Consider the following 14,429-nt stretch of genomic DNA (forward strand, 5'->3'; position numbering starts at 1 on the left):
GGGAGAAACTCCCAGACTCACAAGAGAGTCTTTTGGAGAGACTCACAGGGTCCTAGAACGAATACAAACCCACCAATCTGAGAATCAGCACTAGAAGGGCCCAATTTGCTTTTGGGTAGCAGGGGAAGTGACTGAAAGCCGGCCGGGAGCCAAGCAAGTGGCTTGTTCCCTCTCAGACCCCTCTCCCACATACAGCGTCACAACACAGCGACTTGCATTGCCCCGCCCTGGTGAATACCTAAGACTCTACCCCTTCCAAAGATTTCCAAGGCTCACCGAGATAAAGAAATATGGTCCAAATGAAAGAACAGATCAAAGTTCCAAAAATAGAACTAAGTGATGAACAGATAGCTAAGCTATCAGACGCACAGTTCAAAACACTGGTAATCTGGATGCTCACTGAATTGGTTGAATATGGTTGCAAAATGGAGGAAAAAATGAAGGCTATGCAAAGGGAAAGAAAGAAAAATATACAGGGAATCAACACTAAAGGGAAGAAAACCAGGGCTCAAATCAATGATTTGGGAGCAGAAGGAAGAGATAAACATTCAACCATAACAGAATGAAGAAACAAGAATTCAAAAAAAGTGGTGAGAGGCTTAGGAACCTCTGGGACAACTTTAAACAATCAAACATCCCAATTATAGGGGTGCCAGAAGGAGAAGAGGAAGAGCAAGAAATTGAAAACTTATTTGAAAAAAGAATGAAGGAGAACTTCCCAATTAGCCAAGGAAATAGACTTCCAGGAAGTCCAGGAAGCTCCGAGAGTCACAAAGAAGTTAGACCCAAGGAAGCACACACCAAGGCATATCATAATTAATTATACAAGATTAAAGATAAGGAGAGAATATTAAAAGGAGCAAGAGAAAAGGGGACAGTTACCTACAAAGGACTTCCCAAAAGACTATGAGCTGATTTCCCAAAAGAAACCTTGCAGGCAAGAAGTGCCTAGCAAGAAGCATTCAAAGTTATGAAAAGAAAGGACTTACACTCAAGATTATTCTATCCAGCAAAACTATCATTAAAATGGAAGGGCAGGTAAAGTGCTTCCCAGATAAGGTCAAGTTAAAGGAGTTCATCATCATCAAACCCTTATTATATGAAATGTTAAAGGGACTTATCTAAGAAAAAGAAGATCAACAAATGTGAACAGTAAAACAGGGGAGGAGGAGGGGGGAGAATGGGGGAAAAGGTACAGGGAATAAGCAGCATAAATAGTAGGTACAAAATAGGCAGGGGGAGGTTAAGAATAGTATAGGAATGGAAAAGCCAAAGAACTTATATGTACAACCCATGGACATGAACAGGGAGAGGGGGATGCTGGGGTGTAGGGTGGTATAGGGTGGAGGGAAATAAAGGGGGAAAAAATGGGACAACTGTATAATTAACAAAAGAAAGAAATAAAGCCCCTACAAAAGAAATAAACTACACAAGATTAAAGATAAGGAGAGAATCTTAAAAGTAGCAAGAGAAAAGGAGACAGTTACCTACAAAGGAGTTCCCATAAGATTGTCAGTTGATTTCTCAAAAGAAACCTAAAAGAAACCTTGCAGAGAAGAAGGGGCAAGAAAGGAGCATTCAAACTCAAGAAAGACAAGGACTTACATCCAAGATTACTCTATGCAGCAAAGCTATCATTTAGAATGGAAGGACAGATAAAGTGCTTCCCAGACAAGGTCAAGTTAAAGGAGTTCATCATCACCAAGCCCTTATTATATGAAATATTAAAGCGACTTATCTAAGGAAAAGAAGATCAAAAACTATGAACAGTAAAACGACAACAAACTCACAGTTATCAACAACTGAACCTAAAAAAGAAAAAAACAAAAACAAATGCAAACTAAGCAAACAAGTAGAACAGGAACAGAATCACAGAAATGGAGATCACATGGAAGGTTATTAGTGGAGAGGGTGAGAGGGAGAATGTGGGAAAAGGTACGGGGAATCAGAAGCATAAATGGTAGGTACAAAATAGTCAGGGGGAGCTTAAGAATAGTATAGGAAATGGGGCAGCCAAAGAATTTATACGTACAGCCCATGAACATGAACTGAGGTGGGGGGCAATGCTGGAGGGAATGGGGGTACCAGGTGGAGGGGGACAAAGGGGAGAAAAAAATGGGACAACTGTAATAGCATAATCAATAAAATATATTAAAAAAAAAAGAAAACTATGAACTATTGTGCGCTAACATTGGACAACCTAGAAGAAATGGTCAGATTTCTAAAAACACATAACCTACCAAGAGTGAACATGAAAAAATAAAAAATCTGAAAAGACCAGTAACCAGAAAGGAGAAACTCAACAACAAATGGTTCCATTGGAGAATTCTACCAAACATTTAAAGAATAAACACTAATCCTCCTGAAATTCTTCCAAAATGTTGAAGAGAACACTTCCAATCTCATTCTATGAGGCCAGCATTACCTGGATGCAACAGCCACACAAAGACACATACACACACACAAACAAAACTACGGACCAATATCACTGGTGAATAGTGATATAAAAATCCTCAGCTCTTACCCTTTAAGACAGCATGGATACACCTGGAGATTATTATGCTACGTGAAATAAGCCAGTCAGAGAAAGACAAATACCATATAATCTCACTTATATGTGGAATCTAATGAACAAAAATTGACAAATAGAACCAGACGCGTGGATATATGGAACAGACTGACAGATCTCAGAGCAGAGGCAGAGGAGGGGCCAGAAGAGATTAGCCAAAGAACATACAAGCATAGCCCATGGACACAGACAACAATGTGGTAAAGGTGGCGGGCAGTGGGGAGCAACCAAGGCTGAGTGGAGGGAAGAAAGGGGAGGGGATGCGGACATCTGTAAGTGTCAACAATAAAAACAATCCTCAACAATTAGGAAAACAAATTCAAGGGCACATTAAAAGGACTATATACTATGAACGAGTACGATTTATTCCTGTAATGAAAGGATGGTTTAACATAAGAAAAGCAATCAATATAATACACTACATTAACATAATGAAGAACAAAAATCACATGAGCATCTCAGCTGATGCAGAAAAGCATTTGACAAGATTCAACACCCTTTCATGATACATAAAAACACTCAACAATCTAGGAATAACAGGAAACTGACTCTTTTATGAAAAGCCTATGGCTAACATCATACTCAATGGTGAAACACTGAAAGCTTTTCCTTTGAGATCAGGAGGAAGGCAAGAATGCCCACTAGCACTATTTCTGTTTAACATAGTATCGAAAGTCCTAGGTAGAGCAATTAAGCAGAGGGAAAAAATAAAAGGCAGCTAAATTGAAAAGGAAAAAGTAAAATGATCTTTATTTACAGATGATACAATTTCATAGGTAGAAAACCCTAAAGGATCTACAGACACATACATATAAAAAGTTAGAATAAACAAATTCAGTAAAGTTGCAGGATACAAAAATCAAGAGACAAAATTAATTTGTTTCTACAAAATAACAATAAACAAAATTTAAGAAAACAATTCAATTTACAAGAGCATAAAATGGAATAAAACAGGATTAGGCTTTACCAAGGAGGTAAAAGAGTTATATACTGAAACTACAGCCAAGATATGGAAGCAAGTCAAGTGCCCATTAATAGGATTAAAAAGTGGATTAAAAACTAGTGGTACATATATACAATGGAATATTACTTGGCCATAAAAAACAATGAACTCTTACCATTTGTGACATCATGGATGGACCTAGAGGGTATTATACTAAGTGAAATAAGTTAGTCAGAGAAAGACAAGTACCATATGATTTCACTTATATGTGGAATTTAAAGAACAATATAAACAAATAAACAAGAAAGTCTCATAGATACAGAGAATAGATGGATGGTTGGCAGAGGGGAGGGTTTGGGAGACTAGATTTAAAAAAAAGGTAAAGGGACTAAGAAGTACAGATTAGTAGTTATATAACAGTCATGGGGATGTAAAGTACAGCATATAGTCAATAATATTGTAGTAACTATTTATGGTGCCAAGTGGGTACTAGAAATATCAAAGGGAACATTTTGTAAAGTATATTATTGTCTAGCCACTGTGCTGTACACCTGAAACAAATACAAGATAATATTGAATGTAAACTGTTATTGAAAAAGAGACCTACAATACACTGTTGAAGGAAATTAAAGATACAAATACAAGGACATATCATATTAATGGATTAAAAAATTAATATTGTTAAGATATCCATACTATCCAAAGTGATCTTTTGATTCAACAAAATCCCTATAAAAATTCCAGTGGTATTTTTTGCATAAGTAGAAAAATTCATCCAAAAATTCACATGGAATCTGAAGGAACTCTGAAAAGCCGTATCAATTTTTAAAAAGAACAAAAGTTGGAAGACTCGTACTCTCTCATTTTAAAATCTATTACAAAGCTACAGTGATCAAAACCGTGTGGTTCTGGCATAAAGACAGACAAGTTGACCAATAGAATAGAACAGAGAGCCCAGAAATAACCCTTGTGTATATGGTCAAATCATTTTTGACAAGACTGCCAAGCCCATTCAATGGGAAAAGGACAGTCTCTTCAACGAACGAGAACTGGATATTTTCATGCAAAGAAATAGAGTTGGACCCTTATCTTACACCATATACAAAAATTAACTGGATTAAAGACCTCATCAAAAGACCTAGAGCTATGCAATACCTAGAAGAAAACAGGGGAAAATCGCCATGACACTGAACTTGGCAATGACTTCTTGGATATGACACCAAAAGCACAGATAACAAAAGCAAAAACGGACAAGTAATTTTTGTACATCAAAGGACACAATCAACAGAGTGAAAGGACAAGCTACAGAATGTGAAAAAATATTTGCAAATCATCTCTGATAAAGGGTTAATACCCAGAATACGTAAACTACAACTCAACAATGACAAAGTAAATAACCCAATTAAAATGGGCCAAGCTGCCCTGACCAGCATGGCTCAGTTGGTTGAGCATGATCCCACAATGAGAAAGGTTACAGGTTCGATTCCTGATTAGGGCACATGCCTGGGTAGTGGGGCCAGGTCCCCAGTTGGGGCGCATGCGAGAGGCAACTGATCAATGTTTCTCTCACACACTGGTGTTTCTTTCCCTTTTTTCTCCTCTCTCAAAAAATAAATAAAAATAAAATCTTTAAAAAATGGGCAAAGCTCTTAAATAGTTATTTCTCCAAAGATGATATATCAACAGCCAACAAGTATATGAAAAGACGCTCAAAATCACTAATCATTAGAGAAATGTCCATGGATGGATTAATAGATAAACTGTGGTATATATGTACAATGGAATATTATTATTCAGCTTTTAAAAAGTAATTCCAACACATCCTACAACATGGATGAATCTTGAGGACACTATACTGAACAAGATAAGCTAGTCACAAAAAAAGACATATACTGTATTCCACTTATATGAAGTATCTAAAGTATTCAAATTCATAGAAACAGAAAGTACAATGGTGATTACCAGGGCTGGGGAGAGGAGGAAAAGTTGTTTCATGGATATAGAGTCTGAAATTTGGTGACCAGTCGCTGAGCTCCATGAGCGAGTTTTTTAGACAGTAAGGCATGCGGGACTAGATGGCCTCCAGAGACGCTTATAAGACCGTGTAATCAGAAAATGAAACAGTAGTTAGCTTTGGACAGGAGGATGGGATATGGGGTAGGGGAGCAGGATATAGATGTTGATAATGTTCTGGTGGCCAATTCACAGGTGGTTATTGTATTTTTAAGTTTTACAAGTTAACATGTGTTACATACATTGTTATGTATAGATTGTAAAAGATAACAAAAAGGAGATTGAAAAATAATAAAACTAAAAGATAATAAAAAAAAAAAAGACTTGTATAATCAGGTTCTGAGAGGACCAAGCTTCCCAGTTTTGAGACCCTACTTGATTCAGCTCCCTAACTTCACAGACGAAGAACCTAAGACTCATACAATCAGAAGGATGTACTTAGTTGAATTAGAACAAGAACTGGAGTTCCAGAGTTCTTGACTCCCAGCCAGTGTTCTCCATACCACCTTCCTATAAAAGCTAGGATGCTATGGATTAGAGAGACTCAACACACACACACACACACACACACGTAAATAAATAAGTACATGTGCATACACACATAAGTACATAAATATCACAGTTCTTTAGGGAATGGCTCTTGTGATAATTGCCAGCAATGGTGTTAGGCTTTTGTTCTATAGTTTTCTCTTGCACAGTACTGTATTCATATTAAAAGTACTTCTATTGTTTCATTTTCTGCTTCCTACAACTCTGTAAAATAGTTATGGCAGATTTTTTTAAAATGTCATTTATAAATAAACTGAGAGGCAATATAGCATAGTGATTAAAAGGTCAAGCCAAGCTGACTGGGTCAGAATTCTAGCTCTGCCCTTATTAGTTGTATATGACCTTGGACAAATAGTATCTCTGCACCTCAGTTTCCTCGTCTATAATATGGAAACAATAACAGATTCTATCTCATAGGGTATTGTGAGGATTAAATGAGTGAACATACACAAAATGCTTACAGCAATGCCTGACACATAGTTAGGACTCAAGAAATGACAGTCATTACATAGAGTGATCCTGTGACTTGCGGCAGATCACAAGCTGACTGTTAGGACAATGACTAGCTTGCTCCCTGCCAAGATCCTTGTACTTGATCCACAGAACTCTCCTTCCCATTAGTAAAATACTATAAAGGTAATGTACAGATATTTTGGGGCAAATTATTTACACTGGGAACTTATTAGCTACATCTTCAAGTAAAATCCAACTGTTTAGTTCCTTACAATCTGATTCTGCCACTTTAATGTTGTAAGTCTGTTTACAGTTTGAAACAACCTTCTTTTAGGCCCCCATTTTGCTTGCACAACTCAAAACTTGACACACTTAACGCATTAAGAACTCATAATATTAAATAAGCTTCACCATTTTCAGTAGCTTCTCTCTCAAGCTTGCTTTCTGAAATTCTCTGCTTTGTATTCTTAAGTAGCTGCTGTGTATTCAAGCAGAATAAGAAAAAGAAACGCTGAACACACACTAAAGCAAAACTTCAAATGATACAGCACCACTGGAGACTCAGAGAAATCACAGTGGCAGATAAATCTAGGGAGTATCAATGAGTACCTGGAATATTTCTTTCTGAAGAGGGGATGGCAGTTGCAGACTAAGCCAAACTTAGCACAGGGAGTCTGCAGCTACAAATTATGGACCAGTGTGGGCAGCTGCCAGGGGCCCACAGGCTACACAGCAATCACTGGTTAGTGGTTATCATCTTCAGCTACAAAGGCTGAGCTATGGCTCTCTATAGCTGCATTCTTTTACTGGTTATTTAACTCAATGCTAAAGTGACAGTTGGCCTCCAGGCATATTTACCCATCTGCCCCCAAAATAAAAATAATTGTACACAAAGGCAAAACACACAAAGGGCTTCATAAAACTTGTATTATTGGAATATGACTCAGCCATAAAAAAGAATGCAATCTTACCATCTGCAACAATATAGATGAACCTAGAAAAGTGTTGTTCTGAGTTAAATAAATCAGACAGAAAAAGACGAATGTCACGTGATTTCATTTATATGTGAAATCTGAAAAGCAAAATAAATAAACAAACAACAGAAACAGACTAAAAAATACAGAGAACATTTTGATGGATGCCAGATGGGAGGGGAGCTGGGGGAATGGGTAAAAAAAGTGAAGGAATTAATAAGCACAAATTGATAGTTACAGAATAGTCACAGGGACTATTCTGTAAAATACAACATAGGGAATATAGTTAGTAATATTGTAATAACTATATAGGGTGTCAGATGGGTACTAGATTCACTGGGGTGATCACTTCATAAGTTATATAAATGTCTAATCATGGGGTTGTACACATGAAACTAATATAATATTGCACATCAACTGCAATTAAAAATAAAAAATATTAAAAAAATAAAATTTGTACTCAGCCATATGATAGGTTACCATCTTTTAACCCTCTTTGTACATTATAGAAAAGTCTCTTAAAATCTGAGAACCCATTAGATACATTTTTATGAAGTCTGAAAGAAAGAACTGTTTACCCCCCAGCCCCCAAGAAGCCACTGTTCTTCTATAGAGCCATGCGCTTTAGAAGCTGACCTCAGCACTAAATCCAGCACTAAATCCACTAAATACCCTAAGAAGTCTCAGCTAGTTTGTGCATGGCGCTCCCTGACACTTGTCACTACTCCAGCAGTGGATGTGTGTCCTGGGCTGGCCAATCAAACTGAAGGGAAGGCACACTCCACCTCTAGGGGCATGGCATCATCTCAATGTTGGCGTCTACTGGTTGTCTTTTTCACATTAGTTGAGATTTTCCTGTTGTTTTTTTTTTTGTTGTTTTTTTTTTGTAGGTAGAATTTTGTATAATATCCTAACATTTTGAATATTATGATACTCTCTTCTACGGCCATACCACCTTGTACGCGCCTGGTCTCATCTGAGTATTATGATACTCTGAGTCTGTTCAAATCCAATGGAAAACATTGATTTGTTTGTTTGTTTGTTTGTTTTAGCAGGCAATCAACCTGGTTGGATTCAGGTCAAAGTTCCAACCAACCTTCTCTGGGGTATGATTTAAATACCAGATGCACATTCAAAGCCTCTGCGGAACTATTCAGGTCCGTCTGGCATGAGAGCTACCCAGGACCTGGACAGTGATTTATCTCATAGTTCAATTCTCAAAGTTTTTGTATGCTGTTTAGGATCAGATCCACGCATGTGCTGTTTGGTGGTGACTCCAGGAGTTCAAAAACACTCTATGGGGTTTTGTTCCCAAGCTCCTCCTTCTCCATTGTCCCCGGTACCCTTCAGTTCCTTGGAGCTTCCTTTTCCTGTCTTCCATCCAGAAAGCTGGGGCTTTTGTTACCCCATTCTACCACATATTTTGGGGGTCAGGCAGCACATAAACAGAAAAGAATGAGGTGATGGGGACTTGCCCCACCCTTTTGGACTACAGCTTCTCCAAGTGCAGAAGGGTCCCTTCCCTTAGAGTTTTAGGCATCTGTGGGCCCTGCTGCTGTCACTGCCAGTATCAACACAAGAAATGAGAGAACAGGGAGAAAAATTTTAATGGGGAGGTTTCTACCACTCTTTCCTTGAGCATTAGAAGTCTCCTTTCCGCCCTGGCTGGTATGGCTGGTGTGGCAAGCCTGAGAACTGAAAGGTCTCCTACTTGATTCCCTGTCAGGGCACATGCCTGGTTGCGGCCAGGTCCCCAGTTGGGGGTGTTTGACAGGCAACTGACTGACGGTTCTCTGGCAAATCGTGCATCAGTGTTTCTCTCCCTGTCTCTCTCCTTCCCTTCCCTTTTCTCTCCAAAAGTAAACAAATAAAATCTTTTTTTTTTTTTTTAATCTCCTTTCTGGTTCAAGTAGAACTAGAGGGTTGAACCTGGGAGCTCCCTCTTTCCATGCCTGGTGTCCACTTCCAGGTTTGGGCTGTACTGCGTGCAAACGAGCAGATACTAGTAATAAAAAGGGAAACTCCCAGCTGGATAGTAGTACCACAAAAGTCTTGGTCTGCTCTAATCCAGTAGCTACTGAAGACTTTTCAGAGTCCTCAAATTGCTTCGATCTAGATATTTAGCTGCACTTGATGGGAGAAAGGAACTCTCCAGGGGTAAATATTTTTTAATTTAGTAGTTATATATTATTTTAATGTTTTATAAAATAATAGAAAATCCCTAACTCCATGGATATTTTTTAGGATGAGTTTCAAATAGGCTTTAAGTTAAAAAAAAATTTGGTTTAAAGAAAAATATTAAATAAAATTCTACAGATGTTACTGGAGCATGTACAGTAGCATACAAATGTTGGAAGCTTGAGAGATGCTGTTCTACAGGATAGAAGCCACTTTATTTTTAAAGTTACTTATTTGTAGTTTTATTTTTATAATAGCATTATTCATTTTAATTATAAATTAATATAAAATAAATGAAATATTTGCTTGTACTTGTTTCCTTCTGGCTATTATATCTGCAGACTACTGGGAAAGAATAAGAAAGGTCATTCAGGGACCTGTAAATGAAGCTTTCCCTAGGAAGATGGGTCTGAGGGACTTAGACGGGAGGTAGAAGGGAGTTTACACACAGATTAGACAGTAAATGAAAAAGCAAGAGATTCAGAAGGTATTCTGCTCCTTTAGAAGTTTACCTAACTCAGCCTAGAGCTTAATGAACCTTCCTTGGTCTTCCTGGAAGGAAGACTGTCTTCACACCCAATATTATGGCATGCCTAACTGTAATCCCTGGTTCCTTTGTCTACTTATTAGACTTTGAAGTCCTTGAAATCTGGAACAATGACCATGTCATTGTCATCTCTGTAACCCAGGAATCACAGAAGAGATTTATAGAGATCACCAGTCATGATGACTCAATGGTTGGATACATTTCCCAAAACCATGCTTAGCACAGACACAAAATCATAACTTCTCTCTCAGTTGACAAGGCTGCTATACTATTCAACTAGGTTAATGTCAACTAGACATGTATCAGACATCTTGAAGACTGGATAGCCCTGGCTGGTGTGGCTCAGTTGGTTGGAGTGTAGTTGTGTACAGCAAAAACACTGTGGGTTCAGTCCTTGGTTGGGGTGTGTACATGAGGCAACCAATTGATGTTTCTCCCTCACATTGATGTTTCTCTCCCTCTCTCTCCCTCCTTCCCCTGTCTCTAAAAAATCAATAAGCACATCCTCAGGTGAGGATTGAGAGAGAGAGAGAGAGAGAGGTGTTAGAGATGCACTATAGGTGTGTTATCTAAGCCTGTATGCTCTAGCTGCTTTATTCTCTTATAGTTACAATGTTCATGTTAAGAGACTCGCTATGTTCTCCTTCTCAGTAATCAAGAGTCCTTTCTCTTCACCACCTCCCACATCAAGCTGATCCCTAACTTCTATTGATTCTTCCTTATGAATCTAGACTTTCATCATATTTTACAATGACCAATAAGGTGATTTATAGTCTCACCTCATCTCCCATTATTCTCCCCCTCACGTACTCCTTTTCAGCCAATGGCCTCCTTGCTGTTCCTCCAACACACAGGCATTCTCTGATCTCAGGGCCTGTGCAATTTTTCTGCCTCAAATGCTCTCCCTTCAGATATTCAATTCATATGGCTTGCTTCCTCACTTCATCCAAATGTATGCTCAAATGAAGCTTCTCACATTTCTCTGTGAAGCCCTTGCTGGTCACACTACGTAAAATCATTCTCCACTTAACTCTCCCTGATACTTATTTGCCTTCTTGATTTATTTTCCTTCCTGGCAATGACCACTATCCAAATACAGTGTACAGTACATATTTACTTATTTATTGTCTTCCTCCCCACTAGACTAAAAGCTCCATAAGGGCAAGGAGTTCTGTGTATTTTGGTCAAGGAATCCCAAATGCCTAGTACAGTACCTACCAAAAAAAGAGGTGCTCAGTAATTACTTTCTGAAAGAATGAACAAAACTACTTCCATCTTGCTTCTAATCTAATTAAGATGATCATCAGTTCTAGTTACCACATTACCATAACTATCTTTTAAAAGGTTTTTCTGCACTCAGCCTAAATCTCAAATATGTCATTCTCACTGTCTTAGGGTTAACGTCCAAACTCATGGTCCATCAAGTCCTTTGTGATCTGATTCTGCACACCTCTCTAACCCATCCCTCTTTCCTCACACCATGCCTACATTTCATCTGTTCTAAATTGTTCTTAGTTCCCCTAAGAAACTGCTCTCTCTCACTTCTAGGCCTTTCCACAACTTGCACCCTCCTCTAGGACATTTTCATCATGACCCTGGCCACCCACTTCTTCCTCAGCCTGACTCTCCTTATCCTTCACATCGTTATAGCGTTCCTTTATTCAGGAAACCTGCTGCTCCCCAAGACTGGGTTAGGTATACCTTCTATGTGCTCTCAGAGTACGCATTCGTACTTTCCCTTATTCAGCATCTGCCACGATGCACAGTAATTGCATGTCTGATTGACTGTGTCACAACTATAACCAACCGAAGGTAGGCATGGTGCCAAGAACATAGCAGGTACTTAGTAAACTTTGTTGAATGAAAGATTGCATGAATGAATAAATAACTTCTACTTTAATGTTCTCTTTAGCAAATTATTAATAGTTATATCTAAGATTCATTTTACATACCTCCAGGAGGAAAAAAATATTTTGAAGAAAACTAAAAAGCAAAAGTAGTTTTTCATTGAGGTTTGAAAAACAAGATGGTCTGTCTGATCAAATCAAGGACCTTAAACCATGATGAAAGGGTCCAAACATAAACTGGCACACTAATGGAAATAGTGACAGAATATAAAAAGTTAGAAAATGTTTAAAATAATCTGAACCTAAATGCTGTATACCTTATTTAATATATACTTAATATACTAATGAAACCCACTAAGAGTTCCATTTATTGAGGACTCTTAGGAATTAGTGGACCTAGGAAATGATCAACAATGATACTAACATCACACACACGAAAAGATAACCAGACATTATGTGCCCACTAATGTAAATATACATCAACACTTACTTTCTCTTAAAAAAAAAAAAAAGAACCTACATCTAATTAGTCTCTAGATTTAACTACAAACTTACCCATAACAGAGTAAAGGACATATTAAATGTTAACTGACACCACCGGGATTCAGTCACCAACATTCAGACTAAAGGAAACTCAAGGACAAAAGATACAGTTTCTTTAACCAACAGATTACAAAAAAAGGAAAAAGAGAGCAGGGGAGGCAAGAGAAAGAAAATCAACTACCGCAATGGTTAAACTTTATTTGGATCCTAATTCAAACAATAGAACATCCTTTAAAATGAGGTAATTAGAACAATTTGAATATTGACTACTAGAAATCTGGTGATATTAAAGAATTACTGATAATTTTTATGTGTAATAAGTACTGTAGTTATGTTTTCTAAAATTATTATCTGTTGGAGGCACATAATTAAATGTTTATGGATAAAATAATATATGTCTAGGATTTGTTTCAAAATAATCCAGGAGTAGGGAAGAAAGGGGAAAGGGGTATAGACAAAGTTTGAAATTTTCCATAATAAAATATTTAAAAATTATGGAAAGCAAGGTTCATTATATGTGTAGCAAAGGACTACTGGAGCCCTAGCTTTTTCATATTAATTTTATATACTTAAAATGTAACACTAATATGTTTTATAGAATACAGTAATTTCAAGACTAAAACTCTCCCTCTGTTTTCCATCCCCAGTTGCCTCTCTAGAGGTAACTACTATTAACTGCATTAAGTGTACTGCTGGAGCACACTTCCAGAAATAGTTTATGCATTTAGAAACATAATATTTAATATAAATTTAATCTTACCATACATATTATTCTTTTTCTTGCTCTTTTAACTTAATATATCCTGGACATTTCCCCACATATCTGGTTTAACCTCACTCTTTCTAAAGACTGTTTCATACTCTACGGCATAGACTACATAATTCATTTAACTAACTCCCCTACAAATGAAAAATTATGCTCTTTGCAGTGTGTTATTATTACAAACAATGCACCACGGATATTCTTGGGCGTATATCATGACATCTTATGCAAGTGTGTCTGTGAGATAATTTACAGAAGATGAATTGCTGTGTCAAGGGATATATATGCATTTAAATTTTGAATAGATATCATCAAACTGTCTTCCAAAAAGGCTGCACTAATTTATACTCACTCCCTTTCTTCTCATCAGTAGTAACTGAGAGCATGTTTTCCTAATACTGGGGATTGACGCACATTTAAATAATTTTCAATAGGACATTTGAAAAATTTCATATATATATGTGCCTACATATTTTGTTTGTATGTCTTTAATTATGGTAACTATTGATCTTTTTATCCTCTTTATGTGAACTGTCAATTCATGTTTTTCACACTGTTCTTGATCTTTTAAACTGACTTGTAAAAATACTTTGTGTGGTAATGAAATCAGAGCACTTGTTTTGAAAAGGAAAAAAAAAATAATAATGCTCCAACTACAGATTTGAAAATACTAAAGACTGACTTGAAAATACAAGCACATATTACCTACCAAGAAACAATGTGACTGTGTGAAGTTGGCTTCCTATAATTGTCTATGATGTGATTACAGGACATTCAGATAAATGTCAAAACAACAAAGACACACAAAAGACACATCATTGTTCATATCTTCAAGAAACAATGAATTTGCATGTAAGTTGTTTAAATTTACTAATTTCCCCTTGCACTCCTCGCTACCTAGATATGGCACTTCTACTCACCTGACCTGAAAACTTGACATTCTTTTTAACTCCTTATTCATGTCACAGTCAAATAAGTGATTAAGGCTTACTAATCTGTATTCAGAAATGATAGTATCACACCCTGGTCTATGTTTATTGTTATAATAGC

Source organism: Pteronotus mesoamericanus, unplaced genomic scaffold (assembly GCF_021234165.1).
Source record: "Pteronotus mesoamericanus isolate MK-2021 breed Mesoamerican mustached bat unplaced genomic scaffold, CSHL_Meso_final contig_20, whole genome shotgun sequence".
Lineage (NCBI taxonomy): Eukaryota > Metazoa > Chordata > Mammalia > Chiroptera > Mormoopidae > Pteronotus > Pteronotus mesoamericanus.